Genomic DNA, 16,358 nt, shown 5'->3' with positions numbered 1-16,358 from the left:
AATGGATTTTCTAAGATCACAGAGCTGAGAAGTATCAGAATTGAGATTTGAACCCTGCTCGGAGGATCCCAGAGCCTGAGTGCTATCCACCGTAAGAGCTGGTCCTGTTTTACTGCAGGGAAGATTCTTTTCCAACCTGTGCCAGTCTGAGTTGTCACAGTGGCATTACCCTTGGAGGTATCCATGGGAAGACCCCATTGATGCCAAGGGACTGTGTAGACTGAAGCCTACCCCTGCCCCACAGATGCAGAGCTGAGCCTCCTAGATATGAGGAGGGGCTAAGAAAGAGCCTCCCCTTTGGAGGGAAGATAAGCAACAAATGGGACTAACGGGAAGCTGAGAACATCACAAGGGATGAACTCTGAAAACATTTATCCTCCAGCCACAGCTAATGAACCAGTGAGGAAATGGCACCAAGAAGATGCAAATGAAACGCCAGCTCTGGTTAATTCGTAAGCACAGCTGCCTGCCTTCCTACATTCAATTTCGGTCTCACATTATGAATTGCCTCCGTGGAGAAACTAACCCTCTCTCCACCATCAAAAAGGCCTTGAGCCAATAAACCAACTTTTAATGGAGTAGCATCTTTCAATCGCAGGACAGCAACTTATCTTTGTGTCCTCACTCTGTGACACAAACTCTCTGAGCTGCCCAATCTCACTCAAGGTTAGTAATTAAGGTATAATTGAAAGGAAATTAATTGCAATAAATGTGTAATTAGCACAGCTATTGATTAAGGGCATTTGAAATGCAGTCTGTGCATGAGACATTGATTGCCATGCTTTCTTTGATAAATGTAATTGCAATGATGTCTTTTGTTACTCTAGAAAGTCTTTTTTGGTGTAATGAATTTCTACAGGAAGGACTGATGGCCTGGAGACCATCAGATTTCCTGGAAATCAGAGTTATGATAAGGACAATATTCAAGGCCCTGCTTGTGTTAGGTACAAGCTTGTTTTGCCCAGATTTCCTGTGCGATTTATTTCAGGGGGACACCTCCCTAGCCCCTGTGGCATCTCAGTGCCAATAAGGAAAAGGGTGCACAGCTTGGCAAATGCAGCATTAGCTGGATTTCAGTGCTCACGGTTCAACCCAGCTGGGCACCTTTGTGCAGTGAACAACTTCTACCACCATGCATAGCAGACGCAGGATCCTCTTCCATGTAGAAAGAGGTGATAATGCAGCCAAAGCCAGACCTTAAGGCTTGAACCTTGTCTCACAGCAGTGCCTGTAGATCCTGGATGTCCTTCCTTCCTTGCTTTCTCCAGTTACTTGATCGGTTGGATGCTATGCAAAAAATGTCATTTGAAATTCTGGGGTGTTAGCCATAGCTGTGATTAGAGGGACCGTGGGACTGAGGCCTGGTGGGATGGGTTAAAATCTGGATGCAGGACTGGGCAGTGGGTGGGTGGGAGTGGGGTGTGGGCAGTCTACCATCCTAACCACACTATCAGAGAGGGCACGACAGCCAAGCTGCTGATCACATGCAGGGGTCAGACATGGCAGGTAGATAGGACCTGCCAGAGAAGCTGGAGGGCAGCAGGGCTGGAGGCTTCTGGAGGCTTCTGGAGTCCCACCCTGAATCTGGGGGTAGTGGGTAGTGGAGACCAGCTCTGAGTCAGTGGGGGAAGGTATAACATGCTAGGGCAGCACCTTCGACTCCAGATCCTGCCCAGGGCAGGGCCATGTCCCAGGCTGGGGTCAAGGGACGGAGGGTGATGTCAGATGCTCAGTGACAACCATTCCTCAGCTTTCCAGGCCTGAACAGGAAGCCACACAATCCTGTGGTCTTCCCTGTGTGTCTACTCTGCGTACTGAGGAGTCTGCTCATTCATTCAAGTATTTATTGTCTCCATTCATTGCTCAGTAAATATTCGGTGGTCCCTGCTCTCTGCAGGTGCTATGCCAGCCACTAGGAATAAGCTAGTCCCTGCTGTAACAGAGGTCAGGGTCAAAAGGGACAGATGGGCTTAAGGTAATCAATCACACAGACTTATAGATCCCCTGAGTTACACGGTGGGACCAGGGCTCTGAAGGTGTGTGGGTGCTTCTTTTTGTCTCTCCAGATCCATGCTCCCCTCGTCCCCACCCCTCTCTGTGCTCTGGAGGTGCTCACCATGGACGGCATCAAGTGGCTATTCTGTCCTCTGCCTTCAGGTTGGACTGGGACAACAGAGGCTGGCAGGAGGAAATGCAGTTGGGTGTTTGTTCCTCGAGCTCATGGGAGGAGGGTGCTGTTCCTACCGAAGGTGTCAGTTCATCTTGCAAAGTTCAGCCTAGGTACTGGTCACTTCCTCCAGGAAAGTCCCTTCCTTCCAGGCCTTGGTCCCTCCTGGCCAGCGGCAAAATTGAGCCCCGACAGACAGAGCAGGGAGAGAACTGCGCTGGGCCCTCCACGATCCACACAAGGAACCATTTCTTCATCCTCATCAGCAGATTTAGCACAAAGTTTGTACCTCACACATGCCATGGTTGCCATGGTTACTGTAAAGGCATTCTAAATGTAGACGATTATATAATCAGCTGGAATGACTCTTTTTGGAGAAAAAAAAAGTTTTGACCCTCCTCTTACAATTAATGACTCAGTTACCCAAGGGGTGTGGTGACTGTCTGGGGCCACCAGTGGAATGATGTATTTTGGCTTCAGGCTTCAGCAGTCAGACTTGCCTTCCCAGGCCCCTGTGTCACCCTCCCAGACAAATCTCTTGTTCTGCAAAGGGGAAGACTGAGGCCTGAGAGGGAAAGTGAGGATTTTCCCTGAGTCCTACAGAGAGCTAGAGCCTGACCTAGGACTAGCTGCAGGTTGCCAGGGCAGAATGTCACTGGGGAAGGAGCCCTAAACTTAACATGAAGTTAAGTTCATGTAGATTTAACATGCGGACTTGAATGCATGTCTTGCCTTCTGGAGCCCCATTGTAGAAATCTGTAATTCTGTAGTTGCCTGGGTAATGAACACTGGTTGCCTTTCAAAAATAAAAGTTTTGCTTCTTGCTCAAGACACAGTGCAACTGGGCATTTGATGGGTGACCTTCCATGTGGTGACCAGGATGCAGGCTCCTTGCATCTCTTGGCTCTACTATCTCTGAGGGTCTTGAAATGTTCCAGGGGATCATCTTGAACTTGAAGAGCAGATGATGAAGGGCCTCCATCTTCTAGATAGATGGATATGATGACAAGGGTGACGGATCCATGGTGAGAACATGAAAGAAAAGCTGTCCTCTGGACAGAAAGAAATGTTTAGAATGCTACATTTGGGGGTCTATTGATTGCTTCAGCCAAACCTAGCCTACTCTAACTGATAGAAGGGCTGTAGGTCCCTGAAACAGTACCAGGAGTTGGTCCAGCTCTCGAGGTCCTATGAAAGCCTTCCACTTCCATGTGGCTCTGTTGCCAGCTGCTATGTTGGAACTCACATTTTAGGGAAATTATAAGACAGAAGAGAATAGCAGCTTTAAAGTCATGTGGTTGTGCATTTATCCTTGCCTCTACTTCTTGTTAGCTGTGGGATCTTAGGCAGATCATTTGTCTTCTCAGAGCCTCTGTTTCTTTATTAAAAATGGGATAATTAATAAAGCTGTGATGATTAAATGGGCTCTGTATGCAAAGATTCTAGAACAATATTTGCCCATAGTAGGTGCTCGATGAATACATTCTTTATTACCTTCCTTGTCTTGTCCAGAAATGTTTTTAGATCCTGGAATCTGGTGGTCCTCAAAACAGTGACTAACAGTTCTTTTCATACTGGGTCTCACTGCCCGCATCCTCATCTCTTTTTATCCTCTCCTGATAGCTGTGCGTAAGGCATAAAAGCAGCTCTATCTTTTTTAGAATTTCCATATCCCCTGCTGCTCTAAGCTCTGAACCCCTCTTGGGAAGCTGCAGATTCCAACAGGCTCAAGAGAGGAAGGCTGGTGGACATCTCTTAGAATCCACAGGGCTAATCCATGCAGTGTTTTGGAGGCCAGGAGGTGACTGGATTTTTATTCCAAATGCCACCAGACACCACTGAAGAATATTCCAACCTAAGAGAAAAACGGCCTAATTTACAGTTTAAAAGAGATGCCTTTTCTTTTTCTTGCTTTGCAGAAAATGAATTGCAGAGGTGTAGGAGCAGAGGCAGGAAGACCTCCCAGGGTGGGGTAGTCAGGATGGAGAGAGGTAGACAGATTTAAGAACTATTTTTTTTTTCGGGAGGCGGACAGAGTCTCACTCTGTCATCCTGGGTAGAGTGCTGTGGTGGCATCACAGCTCCCAGCAACCTCAAACTCTTGGGCTCTTGCCTCAGCCTCCCAAGAAGTTGGGACTACAGGCACCTGCCACAATACCCAGCTAGTTTTCTTATTTTTTAGTAGAGTCAGGGTCTCGCTCTTACTCAGGCTGGTCTCGAACTCCTGAGCTCAGGTAATCCAATAGCCTCAGCCTCCAGGAGTGCTAGGATTACAGGCATGAGCTACCGCGTCCAGCAGATTTAAGAAGTATTTAAAAGAGAGAATCAATGAGACTCCGTGATTGGGAAGGTCTCCCAGAATATAAGGAGCTGAAAGTGATCAGAGGGAGGATGAAGGCTATGGGGACAAAGCAAGGGACATTTGACACCTACACTGTTGTTTCTGCAGTGGCGGCAACAGCAGCATGTAATGATACAGTAAGAAAGCTTAGCTGAGCTAAAGAAAGACGGAATCTACAGATGGAAAGTCTTCCCACGCCAGTCGGAAAAAGAGACCATCCTCCTGTCACTGCCAGGGAAGATTTTACATCTCAAGGAAGAAGAACCAATCCTGAAGGGGTACATGAAGGAAATGATCCCCCAGTTCTACACCCAGGCAGGCGGTTGTTTGTAGAAGACAAACAGAAAAACATTCTCAGGTATGCAGAGATGGGGACTATACTGTGTGTGTATTTTTAAAATGAAAACATTACCGGAAAATGCACTTCAACATGTCAGGGTAACGCAATAAACACTTTAAGCCTGGGAAATTCAGCATATCAATGGTGGGTAGAAATAGTTCAAAACGATCAGAAATTTAAATATAGTTTTGAACGGGAAGCAAACGTCACATAACTCTAGAAAGAATATAAATAATAGCTACTGTTTAGTGAGCCCTTCCTACGTGGTAGATACTAGATGCGCTTTACCCATATTAACTCGTGTAATTCTCAATGTCTTCCTGAGGGAGGTAGTTTTAGAGCACTCATTTTAAAAATGAAGGAGCTATCCAGAGAAGTTAAGTCATTTTCCCCAAGTGTATACACACATTACACCTCGAAAATATGACCTCAGGCTTTGACAAATTATACTCCTTTCCATATATACCCGAGGGAGGGGGTAATGAAAATAAAAATAAATAGGAGACAAATATTGCAGACTCATGCAAATAAAAATTTGGGTAGGAGATTTTCAGGTGGAAGTTTAAGTGAGCTACCCTCCTACAACAAACATATAATTCTCTTGGAAGAAAAAATATCTTTTAAGTTCGTGTTATTTGAACCAGCAGTTCTGTAAGTATGACCTAAGAAATAATCAGTAGTATACCCAAAGATTTGTGTACAAGCATATTCATTGCAGTGGTATTTATTATGAAGAAAAGTTTAAAAGCAACACAAATGGCCACAAATTTATGAGTAGTGAAATTCAGTACATTTTGATATTGAACATCCATAAGATAAAAAAATGTACAGTCATTCAAAGTATTTTGTTTTTTTATTTGAGATGGCATTTCACTCTGTCAGCCTGGGTGGAGAGCCATGGTATCATCATAGCCCACCGCAACCTCAAACTCTTGGGCTCAAGCTATCCTCTTGCCTCAGCCTCCCGAGTAGCTGGGCCTTCAGGTGCCCGCCACGATGCCTGGCTAGTTTTTCTATTTTTAGTAGAGATAGGGTTTTGCTCTTGCTCAGGCTGGTCTCAACTCGTGAGTTCAAGAAATCTACCTGTCTCAGCCTCCCAGAGTGCTAGGATTGTAGGTGGGAGCCACCATGCTGGACCCTTCAAACTATTTTGCAGAGAGAGAGCTAGAGGCATCTTGTAGGATAGAGATTCAGCTTGTATTGAGAAGAACCAAATTAGCAATGAATTAAATAAGACGAAAATGTTTTTCCTCCTCATTTGGTAGTTCAGAGATGGTCAGCCCAGGCTTGCAGCGGCTCTGCTCCATAAGGTCACGCAGGGATCCAGTCTCCTTCCATCTTGCTACTCTGCTTTGTGTCTTGTCATCAGTCTAACTTGTTACTAATCTGTCTTGTTCTCTTATAGAGTATGGTCCAAGACAGTTCACACTTCATTGTCACTTGCTTTAGCTGAAAGTAGCAAACGAAAGCCACTGAGGACATGCTGGTCTCTTTTAATGAGATATCTGGAAGTAGTGCCCCATCCCTTCCACCGGCTTGGTTGCATGACTACATCTAGCTGTAAGGAAGTCTGGAAAGTATAGTTTTAAAAAAAAATTATGGACAATCAAAACATTTCGGTAGATTCTGTTTCTGAAGAGAGAAGGCGAGAGAGGATATTGAAGAACAAATAGCAGTCTTTAATTTAGCACAGAACAATTTTTACCACACACTTAGTGGAAAAAAACCGGAGACAAAACGAGACCAATTTTACATGTCTGTTTGTACTCACACATGTAATTCTTTTTAGTTGTTTTCTGTATAAACAGTGGTTATCTTTGAGAGTTGGGATCGTGGATGATTTAAATTTCCTGCTTTGTACTTTTGCCGTGGAAAAAGGAATTCCCAATTTTCTAGAAATTAACGTTTTTTTCCCCCCTCGGTAATCAGAAACATCTCACCCTAGGTACATTAGCAAAGAAACAATTTGGGAGAGAAAGCAGTGTGTGTTGTGTGTCTGCAGCCATCTCTCCTTTCTTCTTGGACATCCCTCTGCTGGGCCGCCTTTGTTGGCCCATCTCTTGGTTCTCATGCAAAGGAATGAGATTGTCTGTTCCGTGTCTCAGACATGAAAGCCCAGTGGGGGTTGTCAGTGAGTCTTTTCTAGTCTGATGCAAGGCAGTCTTCTACCAAGAATAAAAACCAACCTGAAACTTGGCCTTCCCCTTTAAGGGGGGTAATTAAGAGCAGATCTCTGTCTGGTTCTCCTAGAAAAGAAAGGCTCTGGCTTTAAGATGCAGAGAGAAGGGATCTGGGAAGATAGGAAAGAAACAAGAACATAGGAAGTGCTCCAAGAAGCTGTGATTCCAGGTCTTTCTGCTTCTTTGAGCCTGAGACAGCAAGGGTTTAGGCAAGCCTTGCTTCTCCTGGGGGAGTCTAGGTTCTCACCCAGTATTCCCTGCAGGGGGCACAGTTTTGATTTGTCCTTAAAACTTTGATGGACTGATTGTCAGCTTGGCCTTTGTTTTGATGAGGGTGTCTCAAGAGGGAGGCAGAATAGGAGACTGGCTCAGCGCCAACCAGGTGAGTGCTGCTTCCCACATGCCGGGTGAAGCTTTTCCCTGGGTCAGGCACCGTTCAGGGTGACAGTGCTCTAGGGCCCAGATCTGCTCTTTAGTAATTGTGTGACTATAGACCGATTCCTCACCCAGTTTCTGTACAGTGGAACAGTGCAACCTCTGCCTTCCAGGAGGGTGGGAGGATAATTGAGTTAAGACCCAGGAAGGGCCTAGCAAGGTGCCTGGGCAGAGCCAGTGCATGTTCGCTGGGCTGCATACCAGAGCACACAGAACTGGAGGCTTAAACAGTGGACACGGATTGTCTCGCAGTCCTCGCCCTGAAGTCTGAGATCCAGGTGTGAGCAGGGTTGGTTTCTTCCCAGGACTGTGAAGAGAGGACCCATCTCTGTCTCTCTCCTTGGCTCCTAGATGGCCGTCTTCTCCCAGAGTTCACCCCGCTTTCCCTGTATGTGCGTCTGTTTTTGTACAAATTTCCCCTTTTCATAAGGGCACCAGTCCCATTAGATTAGGGCCCACCCGAACAGCCTCATCTTAACTCGATTACCCCTACACAGACCCTATATCCAAATACGGTCACATTCTGAGGAGGTTAAATCTTCAGCCTGTGAATTTTGCAGGGGCGGGCACAATCAACCTGTAACATGCACCTGTGAAAGCGACAGCAGAACGCTGGGAATAGTGGTCATTATCCAGAGATTCTCTGAGTTTTGACACGTGTGCTACTGTGGGCCGTCTCGAGTTGCCATGGAGCCTATTTCCAGTCTCTCTTGCCTGAGCCACAATAGTGACATTGCTGTCTGTCTCCCGGGGTTCTAACCAGACAGCTCAGTGCACTGAAAACAGTTCAGTGTATTAACGGTCTCTGGGGTGCTGGCTGATTCCATGCCACAGACACTGCCCCCCCCCGACCCCGTTTCTCTTCTCTCCCCCTGCTGAGAGTTGGAAAAATTCATTTATTTAATAACCATTTCTATTATGCTTATTATGCACGGGGCACATATTAACTTGTTTAATCCTCCCAACAAGCTATGAGGCAGGTACTATGGTTACCTTCTAGAAGAGGAAACTGAGGCCCCAAAAAGGTAAATAATTGCCTGAGGTTTCATGAGCAGCAAGTGCGGGAGCTGAGACTTGAACCCAGGCGGAGTTTTGTCCAACGCTTATGCTAAGAAGGGGGTCAGGAAAGTGTGAGTTTGGATTCCAGCCGGTGGGCAGACTAGGAATTTCTTCACTTGCTTGTCCCACCTACAGCTTTTCTAAGGACAGGCTCCTTCCTAGCGCTCTGGTCATGCTCCATTATGTTTTTGGAGGCTGATGGCTGGGGTGAACGTGTGACTTAGGGGTGTCCTCCTCTGTTGGGGACTCGTGCCTTGTCTGGCAGGAATTTGGCTAAGGGGAGGATGAGAACAGTGAGGATGAGAAGGTGACACCTCTTGGTCAAGAGGCATTGTTGGGCTGGACTGGTTATTTTGGGTCATGTGGAAGCCGGAGTTAGAAGGCAGAAGAAGACGAGTATGGATGAAGGAGGCTTGTTTTCAGAGACGAGGAGGATGGAGCAGGGCACAGAAAGATACAGAGATGCTCGTGCTGGAGTAGAGGTTGTCCCTGAGGGGAGAAGACACTGTCCTCCCCCATCCACCTGTGCACATGTGCCCTGCTGGTGCCCCTCCTTCTCTGGACTGGTGTCCCTGTCCCTCCAGCTGCTGTGAGTAGTGGCTGCTCATGCCTGATATTTTTCCCTTCTGTAGGGAAATCCTTGGCCTAATGGCTCTGGGCCCAGGTTGGTTCATTCCTCTTCCAGCAAGCAGGTGCCAATGACCGACTAATGTGGGGTACAAGAGGCCAGCCTCCTGCCTCCAGAGAGGCCCAGTTCTACGGCTCCATTTATACTCAAGCTCTCTGCTTCCTATGCCTGAGTCGTCTCCACCCAATTTGACGCTCTCACTTAGCTTTCTTCTTTCCCCTTCCTTATCCTGTTTCCCTCTCTCCCTTTCTCCCATGGATCTCAGTAAATCAAGTGCAAAAGAATCCCCATCTCAGGGGCGTGTTGGATTCCCAAGAAGCCAAAGACAGATGCTTTGACTCCCAAGCACTGTCCACATTCAGGCTGTGTCAGATTTGGTCTTCTTGTGTTTCCCGTTATAGGACAATGTGAAGTCTGTCTTCTTTCAAATGCCACCATTTCACTTGAGTTACCGTGAGGTCTCTGTTTCTTGAAGCTCAGAGGTTCCTAATTGCATGAACTTGGTAAAGTTCCTCAACCGGTCTCAGTCTCACTCCACTGGAAAACGGTGCCCACTACTTTCCTGACTTCAGCACTTGCTTCGATGACTTAATAAGAGGATGCAGGGGGCAGCTTCTAGCACTGTGGTCAGCTTAGAGTAGCTGCTCTACTAAAGAGTTCTAGTTTCTTTCACAGTCTTCTCTTCCTTGCTCAAGTCAGTTCAGGCTGGGGAAGAAGCATAAAGAGAAAACACACCAGTATGGTATGACTTTCAAAGCACCAGGGAGGGTGGTGGTCGAAGAGGTACAAGTTTAGAGTCCCAAAGGTCTCGGTTCAACTTGCTAGCCTGTTGCTTCTCAAAACACAATGAAAACACGAATCACCTGGGCATCTTGAAACACGTGGCCTCTGACTCAGAAGGTCTGGGTGGAGCCCAAGATGTTGCCTTTGTAACAAAGCTCCAGGTGTCACTCATGCTGGTGGTCCGTGGAGTAGCAAAATCTTGAATAGCAAAACTCGAGTCTCTTCTTTAGTTCTAGGGTGAAATTTTCCCTCTGTAAACAGCCGACTCGAATGGTGGACTCTTCCTTTCCCATTCCCCTGTGCACATCCTATAAGATGTGCTTCCTGTCATATGTGAGCTCCAGGGCCGAGATGCCTGGGGAAAGCCACCATGAAGCTAACTGCAGGGCATGTGGGAGGCTGGGGAGCGGCACTTGCTCCTGGACAGGAAGGCAGAGAGGCCTCATTGGAGGAGAAGGGCTGTCCATCCATCCTGCTGTATGGACATCTTCTGATTCCTGCCCTCTGCTCCTCTAAAGCAAGGCCCATGCACCTAGACTCCCAAGGCTGCTGCATATCTGAAGTTGTATCTCCCGTTGTCTAGCCCCTGCTCCAGGTGCACTGCCTTCTGGAGAAGGTGGTCCACCCCCGAGCTCACCATGCCCCTTTAGCCATGGCCTTGGGCCTCCCAGCCCTCCACATATTAGAACCCCTAGCCTGCCCTCCACTGGTCCAGTGCCTGTTTGGACATTGTGCCCATAATGAGAGGTGCAGAAAAAAAATTGTGTTATTTCCATAACATTGAATAAATTTCCTCCTTTGATTATAATCCTGGGAGAGTCCCTATAAACATTCCCCTTTCCAAACTGGGATTGGTTTCCCTTGCTGATTGCTGCCTGCAGCTGGGTCCCTGCATTTGTTCGTGTTCTCATTGCCACTCTCCTTTCTTCTCTTCCTTCTCCTCTTGGGGTGTGGAGAGTGGAGACATTTTCTCAGAAAGGCCAGTTTTGACCTGAGAAGGGAAGGAAGAACTCTTTTTCTGTTGGCACATTGGAGAGTTTTCACATATAGCCTGGAAATCACTGGACAGAGAACAGGGCCCTTGATTGATTAATCGTTTCTTTAACATGCACTGAAGATCCAGCTGCTCTAGGAACTGGAGGACATGGCAGCGGGCAGACATGGCTCCTGTCCCGACAGTCCAGCTGTGGATAACACCTCCCTCATCAATGGATGCTCCGCCCCACCCCCACCCCCTAAAGACTTATTTCATTGACTTCAAGGAAATGGCTTTAGTCATAGGACCAAGAAAACAGAAGAATCTGCCTCTAGCTGAGAAGAAAAGCAGGGGTTGATGGTTTTAACAGAATATCCCCATTTCTGTCCAATTTTCGTAGAAACTTGAAGATAACTCCAGCAAGCTGATAGATGTACAATGATTGCTGGAATGAATGCACTCAGCTGATGACAGCTTGAGATTATCTCCTTACCATAGTCTTCCGGGGGCAGCCTGGTTCATGTCCTTAAGGTAATTGTAGCCAGGGACAGAGAGGACACAGAGGCCACTCCTGCCCTTTGACAGAGTTTGTGGCCAGTCTGGGATGGATTTCATCATCATTTACTCAGCAGCGAGTGGAAGAGGGATGCATCCCAAGCCTGACTGATAGGGAAGCTATGGCGGCCATCACGGGCTCTTCTCCCCACTTCCCCATCTGTGAATTCCTTGGGAGCTGCAAACATTTGTCAGAGAAGTCTCACCCTCTGGAGTCACCAGGCCAGGGACTGTGGACTGGAATCCTTAGGAGTTCAGTTGTCACTTTGGTGCCTAAACTCCACCCACCCTCCTACCCCATGGAAGCCTTTTGGAGGCGGTGAACTAGAGCAGGAGCTAGTCAGGTGAGGGAGTAGAATGTGGAAGAGCATTCCAGGAGGAGGGCCTTGCCTGGAGCATAGATGAAGCAAGGGGATGGGGAGCCCAGCAGAGGCTGGAGCATGCAGGGCTTTGGAAATCAAAGATTTTGGACTTAGTCTTAAGGCCAAGGAGGAAGCCTGTAAGGGTTTTAGAGCTGGAATGACATAAGCTGATGGGTACTTTTGAAATCTTTCCTGGCTTTGGTGCTGGGATAGGAGGCAGGAAAGGAAGTGGAGAACCTACTAGGAGGCTCTATAGCCAGGCCAGAGTGAGTTGCAGGCAGATTTGGACATTAACAGGATTGAGTAGCCAATCAGGTGGTGAGGGAGAGAGAGAGGCTATGTCAAGGGCTCTGATTTGAAGAACCCCCATGAAGGTGGTGTTCTATCTACAGAGAGATGCTAAGGAGGAGGAAGTGAGGAGCAGTGGGGACTGATGGAGAAGTGTGTGAGTTCCGTTTTCCGCAAGACACACAGGTGGACAGTTGAATATGTGAGTCTGAAATCCATGAGGCAGATTGCTGTAGATGACTGGTGTCCGGCGGGCGTTCTGCAGAGATGGCAATGTTCCACATCTGCCACTCAACGTGACTGCCGAGCACTTGAAGTGACGACAGTGTGACTAAGAAACGGAACTTTTCATTTAAGTTTAATTGATTTCAATTGAAATAGACACGTTTTGACAAGAGGCTTCTGCACAGGACAGGGAGGTTTCATGTTGGACAGGCTACTGACTACCGTATTAGACAGCACAATGGTCTTTCCTTACTATTCTTCTTTTTAAAAAGAACTTTTCTGGCTATTCTTCCTTATTCTATTTTTTCTCTGACTTTTTATTGTGGTAAAATATACATGATAAAACATTTACCATTAAAACTATTCTCATGTGTATAATTCAGTGGCACTAAGTACATTTACATGTTGTATAATCACCACCACTATTACTAACACTTATTCATTATCCCAAACCAACATTCATACCCATTAAACAGTACCTGCCCTTCCCCCAAGTCCCTGGAAAATATCACTCTAACTTTCTGTCTCTATGAATATACTCATTTGAGGTTCCTCGTATGAAAGGAATCATACTATATTTATCTTTTTGCATCTGATGTATTTCACGCAGCATAATGTTTTAAAGATGCATCCTGGGCGGCACCTGTGGCTCAAAGGAGTAGAGCGCTGGCCCCATATACTGGAGGTGGCAGGTTCAAACCCAGCCCTGGTCAAAAATTGCACTATGGCATCACAGTTCACAGCAACCTCAAACTCTTGGGATTAAGCGATTCTCTTGCCTCAGCCTCCCAAGTAGTTAGGGCTTCAGGTGCCCACCACAATGCCTGGTGACCTTTTTGTTGCAGTTGTCATTGTTTTTTGGCAGGTGTGGGCTAGATTCCAACCTCGGTGTATGTGGCCAGCACCCTATCCACTGAGCTACAGGTGCTGAGCCCACACTATTCTTTTTAAGATAGAATTTTAAGATACACTGTTGGTTCATTGGCATATACTAGAGACTTGAAATATGTTCCCATGTAAGACACACTAATTTTGCTCTTGTATGAAAGTCTAAGTGGTAGGGCAATTTTTCTATCTTGTTTTTCTGCTATCTTCCGGATATTGTTTTCACCTGGGTGAGCTAAGGTGGCTTGCTACAGTCAGGGAGTAGGGGAGGAGGAGAGTGTTCCCCAGACACTGCACACATCTGGTTGGCTTGTATTCTATTGGCCAGAACTTAGTAACATGACCATTCCTAGTCTCAAGGGAGGCTGGGAAATGCAGCCCTGATTCTGGAAACGTTGGGATTCTATTGCTTAAAAGGAGGAGAGAATGAATACTGGGCTAAAACTACTATTTCTGCCACTGGGGTATGTGTTCATGCCCCAGTGTGAGCAATGAGAAAATTCCAGAAAGAAGTACTTATTGGACACTTATTATGTTTCTCTGTTACCCATCTTCCCTCATCAAAAAACACTTTGTTTTTTAAAAATTTTTACTATTTTTTTATTTCAAATTAATATGAGAGTATACATTTTTAGGTTACAGTGTTCTCATTTCCAAGGTGAAGTTCAAGTTGTAAAAGAGCCCCTCACCCAGGGGGTGTACTAAATACCCTTGGAACATGCACTTTAGGCACATTAGGTGAGATCCCGCCAAGGCCCTCCCTCCTCTCGCCAATCATCCCCTGTCCCCTCTCCCTCCCCACCCTGCCCCCTTGCTAGTCTATATTTGGGTTTTCTTGTTTATATGAGCATGCAATCGTTTACATATTGGTTTCATATTAGTATTGAGTACATAGGATATTTATTTTTCCATTCTTGAGATACTTTACTAAGAAGAATGTATAACACTTTGTTTTTATGGTTCGTACTTTTATTCTTAGTTCTCTTAGAAGTTTTAATGCAGTTATTCTTCAGTTAATTGAGTTATCAGCCGTAAACAATATATTGTGACGCTACCATCCTCATTCAGAAAAACTGGAAATTGAGTGTGCTTACACAAAGTCCCACCTTCTTCCCCTCTTTTCTTCCTGACTTACATTAAGTATGTTGTTGTTTCTGTATTATTATGGTCTGTAACGCTTCTGTTTTGTTCTCTCTCCCTGGTTCTTTAGACTTTATTTTACATTTAGAAGTTTTCAGAGCTTACCGTAAGTTCTTTTAACACAACTTTTTCATTCAACTCTTGGCAGACTTAAGAAGAAGTGCTAATGGGAAGGGTATTCCTTGGGTTCCTCCATGTTCAAAAATACTAGTTCTCTTTAAACAAATAACATTTCGCTTGGTTATAATCTTTGATCACATTTTCTTTTCCTGAGGAATCTGTAGTTACTTCCCCACTGTGTTCTAGGGCTGAGTGTTGTCAGGAAAAAGTCAGAAGCTAAACCAAGTGTTTTTAACCTACGGATGCATTGATTTTTTTTTTTTTTTTTTTTTACCTGTATGTCTATCAAATTGTTTTCTTAAATTTTTTCAGTCCCGTAAATGTAGTCCTTTATGTCTCGGCCTAGATTCATCTGGTTCGTTTCCTCCCAAGACACGGTATGTTTTTTTCAAGATATAGATTTACATTTTCTGTTATTCAGAAAAGTTTTCTTAAATTATCTTTTCAAAATATTTTATTTTATATTTTTAGAGATGAGGTCTTGCTATGTTGTCCAGACTGGTCTTGAATGCTTAAAAGTGATCCCCCCTGGCTTGGCCTCCCAAGAGCAAATCATATTTTTGAAAAAATTTTCCTTCTGTATTGGGAGGAAACCAACAATGTATTTGTTAAATCTCTGTTGTCTGTCTTCCATATTCATCATTTTATCTCTAAATTCTTTATTCTTTACTTTTAATTTTGCTCAATTTTTTCAAGCCCGATATTTCCCTGTTTTTAGCATATCTTTTTTCTTGCTCCTAAAGCTACTTCTATATTTATGATTTTTTTTTCATCTTCCACTTATTTCCTGAGCAGGTCTGTAGACAATTTTTTATTTCTGTCTGTCCATCTTATTACTCTTTCTTTGAGCCTTTGTATCTCTGCTTTAAGCTCTTGATTCATGGAGATTACTTTTTTCTTTGTGTTCTCTGAGTCTGTGCGAGGTGATTTGGTTACTATTTTTATCTGTTTTGTGTTACACATTTTTAGTCTGCTGTTTTCAACTGCCTTTTATTTCATATTCCTCTCCATCTTCTTTCTTTCAGTGTGTTTATATATCGTTGCAATTTCCTTTGTGATGATTACTGAGAGAAGTTGAGGTTCGATGCTATTTGTGGAAGAACTATATGGAAGAGAGGTTAAAAATATGCTGTGATGCAGGCTAGAAATATTTCGTTCTGACCCACAGTGTAGAGACAGTGTTGTGTGTTTCCGTGTGTGTGTGTGTGCTATCTCAGCTTTTTTCTCCCCTTCAAAAACTTTAAGATTGTTGATCATTTAGAAGTTCTCTTTCTCCTAGTTTTTGTGAATTTGTCTGCATATTTTCGTATTCAGCTTTGCTTGTTATGACCTTTCATGGTGTCAACCAAGTTTTAGGAAGCTCTTTCCAGGCAGCCTGTTCACACTATTCTTGCCATTTCAAGCAAAAGGTGACTGGTTTTACCCCAGGGTATGCAACCCACTTTGGAGAGAGCTGTGCTCTGCTGTATCTGCCTGAGAGCAGCCATGGCAGGTGTCTTCTCTCCTGGTCCAGTTGTTCACTGTATATGACCAATTCCTATGACCATATGTTGAGGATGGGGCGTCGATGCTTCTTACTTTCATCAGGAACAAAGTATTTGCTCCTTTTCCATGTTTCTTATAAGTTTCAATGAAGAAAAGGGGGTAGAAGTGAATTCCCTTCCTCATTGTAAAGCCAGAAGAATGTGGTTTTCTAATCAATCCCCTTTTTACTCAGATTATGAATATCCTCGAATTACAGGGCAATGGTTGAGCACTAAAGGAAGGCTGATTTCCTGCTACACTCAAGTCTTGAGTTTCCATAACTGGTGAATCCTTGTGCCATCTGCAACCATAAGGTACTTTGTAATAATTTTTTTTTTGACATTTTAAAC

This window comes from Otolemur garnettii, unplaced genomic scaffold (genome assembly GCF_000181295.1).
Source record: "Otolemur garnettii isolate 467f Iridium unplaced genomic scaffold, OtoGar3 scaffold00023, whole genome shotgun sequence".
Lineage (NCBI taxonomy): Eukaryota > Metazoa > Chordata > Mammalia > Primates > Galagidae > Otolemur > Otolemur garnettii.
Note: the sequence above shows the minus strand (reverse complement) of the source record.